This window comes from Oryza sativa, chromosome 8 (genome assembly GCF_034140825.1).
Source record: "Oryza sativa Japonica Group chromosome 8, ASM3414082v1".
Classification (NCBI taxonomy): Eukaryota; Viridiplantae; Streptophyta; class Magnoliopsida; order Poales; family Poaceae; genus Oryza; species Oryza sativa.
The window spans coordinates 6,407,660-6,414,567 of NC_089042.1; the positions used below are offsets into that span (position 1 = coordinate 6,407,660).

Below are 6,908 nucleotides of genomic sequence, written 5' to 3' on the forward strand. Positions count from 1 at the left end.
GATGATGTGATGTCTAAGTCCATGATCATGACTATATCCAGGAGAGTTGGTGTTATTGGTCCTTGGTTGAATAAAAAAGCATTCAAAGTATTGGACTAGAAATAAGCTGCAGCCGATAGCACAGGCTCATCTCTATTCATATCGGCTACAGTGAGGACTAGGCACTGTTGACAGTCGTTATCGAACAATTTCGACCGTCCATATTACCCAATTAATGAAGACTAGCTATGCTTGCAATGCATAAATTCCAATTAAAATGTCTATTTCCACTATGTACTATGCTACTAACATGTATGCAGGAGAAGCACATATAAATGGAGGAGAATCGACGGAAAGCAAACGAACGATCAATCGGAAGCCATCGAGAAGCAAACTTGTGGACAGATGGGCTAATAATACAGAATTCACACGAGTAAACAAGCCTAATAATTCACATCAGTGGATTGAGGAATCAACAAGAAGTCCACCTACAAAGTTGTGGGCTGATTGGGCTTGGCCAGGGTTCGGCCTGGTTCGGCCGAACCAGTAGCTAGCCCAATTAGCCCAATTCTTCATCAGCTGGTAGTTATCCTTGTCCCAAGGCGGTTATGACCGGTTAAACTGAAGAAACCGTCACTGGACACATGTCACAAAGAGATGAAGCTAAGGAGAATATGCTCCTTGGATGCTTGGAGCATATCCACTCTCCCAAGGCAACTCATGTCACACTGTTAACGACCAAATTTGGTAAATCAAGTATCGGAATTGGAGATAAAACCGAAGCAGAATCAAAGGGAATTAACAGTTTCGGAAATAGAGTACACATCGGCTGGGGTCCGAATCGGCTACAATCTACATTGGTAGAGTTTAAGTCGGACAGGGTAGCCGATGAAGTCGATTCCGACAATATGGCGATAGAAACATTGTCGGATTGGGTTGATATGCTTCATATCAATTGCCACGCACGGATTGAGTCCTAAGAAGGTAATTTGTATCTATTAATTAGGATATTTTATATAATTTTCTTGTACTTTGAGTCGGTAAGAGTCCACCTTAAGGACTTGTTTGTTTCCTAAGTTGTAATAGAGTTAGGAGTCGTGTCCGACAAGGGCATATCATGTATTTTGGGTATAAAAGTAGCCCAAAACCAGTGTAACAAAGTAACAATCAGTTCAATAACACTTTCGACGCATCGCCAACCTTTCACTTTCGTTTACTTTCGATGAGTTCTTGCTTTCGAGTTGGGCTGCATCAGTTTGATCTCCGACGACAAGGTAAAACTTGTTATGGCGGTTTGTGTTCTCGGGATTAGTGGTTCTATCTTCATGATACTCTAATCTTGTAATAGCCCTAGCTCATAACCAGGTATTTAGAAGTGCATTTGTTGTCTTTTAGATTGCATATTTACTATATTGCAATTTGATCATATGCGATAACAAAATTAACTCTAATCGGTAAAATTGAAACCACTTCTATTTGAACAATAACTTGAACAGAAGTGTACATGTTTAATAATTTATTCAAATACTAGTTTATTTATCACCAACAAATATAAATTTTGTGGAATTTTTCCTCTCTTTTTAGACCTCCTAAAAATTCAAACTAACTTTCAGATTAACTGAATTCACTTTTTCACTAGAATTATTTAACTCAACATTTTTTAGTGAAACCAATTGGATTAGAAAGCATGTTCCAAGACCCATCTCTGGACCAGAGGCCAAAATTTGAATCCCCTCCTAAGCAATTCGAATTAGCAGGTCATGAGTGAGAAGAGGGAATAAATCTTAGTTTTGTCTTTTCTTCTTGTCTCTTCCTCTCCAACCCCTCTCTCTTTGACATGTGGATCCCACCAGCAGTCCCTGGCCCACATGGCAGTGGCCCAACCCTCTCATACTCAGGGGACAAGCAGAAGAATAGCCATGCCACGTTTTGGCCATGCAAGGGAGAGAGACAAGTGTGACACCTCTCTCTTTACTCTCCCTTCTCCTCTAAGCTTCTGGCCACTTTCTCCACTCCTCCCACTCCCTTCCAGAGAAATAAACGCAAGGTGAGAGCACCTCATTTCGCCCCCATCTTCCTTCTTCCTCCTTGCTGGCCGAGAGAACTTCGTCGTCGCCGCCGTGTTTCTGGTCGTCTTCTTCGCCGTCCAACCCTCGTTCCCTGCTCTCCTATGCATGCCCTAACTCCCCTCAAAATTTCATCGATTTTCATGCAGTGAATCTCTGGGAACGCACATCTCTTTTTGGAGCCCCGGAGCGCGGCCGGTGTCGTCGCGTCACCCAAGCTTCCAGTGTTCCCGACGTTCCAGGCCGAGATACAGGGTGGTGCTGCTCATTCTAATTCATCTTCCTCCCAGATGTAACACCGTCAAGAATCAGCCCAAGCCGAGCTCCAGGCGTGGAGAACGCTCGCCTTCTTTCCTCAGCCCCGATCTAGACACGTTGGCTTTGTTCCTCCCTGTCCGGTGAGCTCCAGATCCTTTACCTTGGCCAAAAAGACTCTGCATGCAATGTTCTAGCTCATTCAAGCGTTTATTTGGGGTTTTTATGGCCAGATCTAGTCGTTCTCGGGTCCTCATCGTGTTCATTGTGTTGCCGGGCATCTCCAACGCCGTCGATGCTTCCTGGACCTCTCCGACCCCTTTCAGCTGCACGGTGAGACACTGCATACCCCTGAACACCCCATGCATGCACCCATATAGCCCATTCAGAGCTGTAGCTCGACACGCATGCACATACCAAGAACCACCGCCGCTGTAGCTTGTTTTTCGCGAGCTACAGACCACCGCTGTAGCTGTAGCTTGTTCATCAGCGCGGACACCTACGTGTTCGCATGGTCCTCCTCTACAGTTTCTCTGTTGAACTCGACCCCATCCGAGCCTCCGTTCGCCGTCGGCAAGCTCTAGACTGAGCCCAGCCATGGCTGCCTCCCCGTGAGCTCGAGCCAGGGACCTCATCGGTGAATTAGATAAACTTGAGGGTTTTTTCCCAAAAAACAGACCAAGACACATAACACTGTAGCCTTGACCACTCTGTAATATTCAGGAAGTTCGAGGACTCTTAATGGAAAACTGTTTTCAACATGTGCTGAAATTGTACTAACTTCAAAAATGTGTAGAAAATTCATCTGAACTCCGTTTGAGCTGAACCAAATTTCTATGGATTAATAAAAACGTGATCTACAATGTTGTAAAATAAAAATGGCTAACTTATGTACTGGTTTTTCCTCTAAAATTGTGAATAGATCTAGGTATCCTTTTAGTAGTCTAGATCTTGGACAATGCATAAGTAAATATTGGAATATGATAAAAATATAAAATAATTTTGTTGAACTTGTAAAATGGTACTCTTCACTTCTGTGGAAAAGATCTTGACAAAACTACCTCTTAAATCATGCTTAGAAGTTTATTTAGCATTCCTATGATTTAACTTGTAAAATCCATAAATAAATAATGACAACACTTATGGTTGTGAAATAATTTTTCTTAGGACCTGTGAGTGATGTACTTTACTCTAAAAATAATCATTATTATGAAATCTTGGTTTGAAATGCATGTTAATTGTAATGTACTCCCTCCGTTTCGAAATGTTTGGCACCGTTGACTTTTTAAGTATATGTTTGACCGTACGTCTTATTAAAAACTTTTGTGTAATATGTAAAATTATATGCCTATATAAAAATATATTTAACAATGAATCAAATGATAGGAAAAGAATTAATAATTACTTAAATTTTTTTGAATAAGACGAACGGTCAAACATGTGTTAAAAAGTCAACGGTGTCAAACATTTCGAAACGGAGGGAGTACTAAAGGAAATATTAATATTTACAGAACTGCCATGTTCAGTACTGAGAGCTTATCATTTTCATATCTCCCAAACCATAAGTGATAATCTGTTGATTCTTTCACCTAAATTCAAGTTAAAATATGATCTACCCACTGTATTTATTTCATAGTTTATTGATCATTTTGCATGTGCATGTTTACTTGGCTCTTATTCGTATATTGCTTCTTTTCGATAGATTCGGAGATTCTGGAGAGTAACGAGCCATATCCAGAGGATGATAGTGACTACCCTCAGCAGCAAGGCAAGCACCTAAGCATATAGAACCTATACTTTCTCTAAAAATGATTTGGTTGCAATCTATACGTATATATATGCATGCATTGCCTAGATATTAATATTATCGGTTTATGGTGTATGGGTAGAACCTATTTATGCATTTAGTTCTTGTGATATTGCTGTCCTTATACCCTACTGCCACTGGTCACATCATGCACGCACGTGACTAAGTCGTCGGGAACCCCAGCATGTTATAGGTGGTTGGGGTGGGGCTAAGAATGGGCATGTAATGAGCTTGAATCACTTGTGTACCACACTCGACGGGGTGTGTAGCATTTGATCTTTGTTCATTTCATGTGGGTCCAGTTGTACACCTCTAATCAGAGTATAATCTATTTGAATAGCCGCGTCCTCGGTTATGGACAATGCTTGATGTGTTAGTCAGTTATGTTAGCACCAAATATGGATTATTATGGATGGGATTCTATTTGATGGTGGTGTTGCCATGTTGTGCCATGTTGGTATGGACTTTGGTAGTCCATGGTTGATAATGAGAGCGCCGTTTGGGCTCATTTGCTTATACATCTCAGAATTATATACTTGCTGTCCATAAATAAAAATGATGCTAGATTTACTTGTCCTTACTTATTTTACTCATTAATTGCTCAATAAAATTAGCTTTATGCAAATGTTGAACCTAGAGACCCACTGTTGGCTAGAAAGCTTGCATACTTCTCTCTCCCTTATGTATATTTAATTTTGGGTAAGACTTGCGAGTACAATCTTGTACTTAACCCGGCGCCGCTGTTTCAGGTGAGGATACCGGTTATGAGTTATGCTTCTTGTGTGGTCATTGCTCTGCCGAGGGCGGCGAGGGCGATGAGTGATCTCTTGCAGTTTGGCTCTTGCCCGGTTGGTTTGCCCTAGTGGGGTTGTGGCACCACCGGTTTTATCTTTTGCTTATGAACTCTATTTGAGACTTTCGCTGCTATATTTATGTGTTGTATGTTGGGACCTCGGACCCTATTATGTGTCATGTATCTTGCTGCACTTAAACCCTATTATGGTACTTGCTATGTTTACTAATGGCTTGCGATGAAAGTGTGAGGCTAGTCGCATTCCTGGGGACTAGCTAAGCATGAGTAACAGGTTTTGATCGCTTGAGATACTTGGGGATAGCGCTTTTGGATCGAGTTACTGGGGTATGTTTTTGGTCGCCGCCTTCATATGGTTTGACGAGCATATGACGGAGTGGACTGGCAAGCTATCTTATGGTTATCTCTCGCAGTCACTACTCGGCATTCCGGTTATTATAGTAGAAGGTGTCAACTGTGATAATGGACACATTGAGGATGAGTGGCTATTTATGCGTGTATAGATCCCACTTCTCCAATAGTATGTGGTGGTCGCGTTGGACACTGGATGGTATAATACTAGGGATGTCCACAAATCTTGTTTATGTGAATCGTCAAGTTATCATATATTCTATATAATCTAGATCAATATTGCTATCTAACCTCAAATCGGCTAACATCTATCACTGGAAGGCGGCCGATTAAGCTAGATCTCAATGTTGACTTAGATTATATAGCATATCCACCACTCTATGAATCATCCAATGACTTGATTGTCTAGATATTGTTCTTCTTTTTATACTTAATGTTGTATCAGTTAAGTTTGATCTATTAAGTCGTGTTTAAGTCGTGTTTAGAATTATAATTTCTAGCCTGTTAATTGGTTGCCGATTAGGGTAGTATCGGGGTTTCAGCCGATCTTACCTTATTTTATGTTTACTTGATATGCTAAATATGCCCTTTATATTAAGATATCACTGTAATTAAATATATTAAGCTTGTTATTGATCTGTTAAGTCATCTTAACACTTGATTGATCTCTATTTAATATATTTTGTTTATATTGTTATCTTAGTATAAAGTGGTATCGGAGTATTAGCCAATACATGTTAGATCTAAAACACCGGCTATGCTATGAACATATATAATATCTGATTCAAGTTACTTTTAAACATAAGTGATTTATACTATCTCGGCAAGCTGTCCGATCTATCCCAATCACTTAGTTTAAATATATCTTGAGGTATATATTATATACTGTTGATATCTATAGCCGATCGACTAGGTCTAACCTTCCTTTTACCTTATATTTCATTGCTGATCTAATTCACGTTACATCGGCTAAGTTACAATTGATATGTCATCGGTGACTGCCCGATCGGCTATCGTTTATGGATTTAAATGTGTTTCTTTATTTCTTGTTCGTTGCAGGATCAAACCAACTGGCATACCCTCGAACTCGAAACCAAGATTTGGACCTGCACTAGAGTTAAGCATATCTCAGGCCGGTGTGTGTTTTTCGCATCAACACACACCCTGATTTTCGTTTCAGGATTTATAAATTATTTAATAAATTATTTCTACAATTTATATTAAATATTCATTAATTTACAAGTAAAGTTAAATGTGGGAAATAAAATTTCCTAAATGTTAAGAATGGCTAGATTTAATTTTTATTAAATTCTCTACGATTAATTATACTCTCTGGAATTTTCTCGTATTTTTCGGAGCTCAAATCCTAATTTTAATAATACAAAGAGCATTTTAGCAATTATATAAATACTAAATCCTAATTTTAATCATTAAATGGTCTGATTATAATTTTGTTGAATACTTTGAGTGTCCAATTATTTTCAGGATTTTTCTTGGAATTATGTGAGCGTTGGAAGTATAGTTAATAAATGAAAGATCATTTCAGTATTTATTTAAATTGAAAAAAAAAATCAAAATCCTCTTCTATGCCTTGGGCTGAATCTGGCCGATCTCTCTCCTTCAGCCCTGCCGATCCAGC

At 39.5% G+C, this 6,908-nt stretch overlaps 1 non-coding gene across 1 annotated transcript; it reads left to right on the forward strand.

The window, feature by feature from the left end:
* Positions 1 to 1,977: 1,977 nt before the first annotated feature.
* LOC9269516 (uncharacterized) lies at positions 1,978 to 5,129 on the forward strand. The gene is made up of 5 exons (XR_010734488.1): positions 1,978 to 2,108; positions 2,195 to 2,443; positions 2,534 to 2,633; positions 4,003 to 4,068; positions 4,857 to 5,129. It is a non-coding gene; the product is annotated as an uncharacterized protein (transcript).
* The last annotated feature ends 1,779 nt before the right edge of the window (positions 5,130 to 6,908 follow it).